The sequence below is a fragment of the Schistocerca americana genome, unplaced genomic scaffold (genome assembly GCF_021461395.2).
Source record: "Schistocerca americana isolate TAMUIC-IGC-003095 unplaced genomic scaffold, iqSchAmer2.1 HiC_scaffold_351, whole genome shotgun sequence".
NCBI lineage: Eukaryota > Metazoa > Arthropoda > Insecta > Orthoptera > Acrididae > Schistocerca > Schistocerca americana.
This window is the reverse complement of record NW_025726073.1, coordinates 115,001-115,911: the sequence shown is the minus strand read 5'-3', so window position 1 is coordinate 115,911 and position 911 is coordinate 115,001.

The window sequence follows — 911 nt, the reverse complement described above, 5'->3', positions numbered from 1 at the left end:
GTACGACATAGGTTAGGTTACGGTACGACATAGGTTAGGTTACGGTACGATATAGGTTAGGTTACGGTACGATATAGGTTAGGTTAAGGTACACATTGTTGTAAGGAAAGGTTTAATGGGGGGCGGGGCGGGGCGGCCGGTTTGTTGATTGTGATTATAGTAAGTGGATGCCTGCGGCATCATCTGATTTGCCACGTCAGGATGCACCTTTGGCTCATGACAGGCGGCGCTCTCATTCCATGCTTGTGGCAGACCTGTGTCTTTCATTCCTGCCATTGTTTGTGTGCTGTGAGAGGAGGCAGTATTGTGATGTTGGGTGCACCCCTGTGTAGGACATGTGTGGGTGTTGGTGGCTTGGCTGAGCAATGGTGGTTGTCGGGTGGGTGGGATATTCTGTTTTCTGAGTGGACCTCCCAGTCTGGTTATGACAGTGTGGATTGTCTAATGTGGCGGAGAGGATGCACTGGGTGTTGTTCCATGCTGGTGCTTACATATTGTCTGTGTGCGTGTTACAGGCAGAGAGTAGTGCGTGATAAGGGTGTGTGGCTGACGTGTGGTTGTGATTGTGAGCAGAGTCTTTCAGCATGTATACGGACAGTTGTATACATTATCTGTATTCTGATGGCTCTATCTATTACTAATCAGCGCCGTGTATACGTTTAATCCGGTTCCAGTCGAAACTGTTGTATCTCTGTACATTAGTGACACGGCGAGCCCGCTATGTAGTTACTCGTCTCGGCAGCTTCCACCGGTGTATGGCAAATGATTATAAGGAATCAGTCTAGTCGTCAATACCGATGGTGTGACGTCACATGTCTGGGGTGGGGGACGCTGCGCCCTTCCGGTGGGTCATGGCCTAGAAAGACTCTTCCCACGCAGGGGGGCGTGGACTGTCATTGACTCTTCCAGGT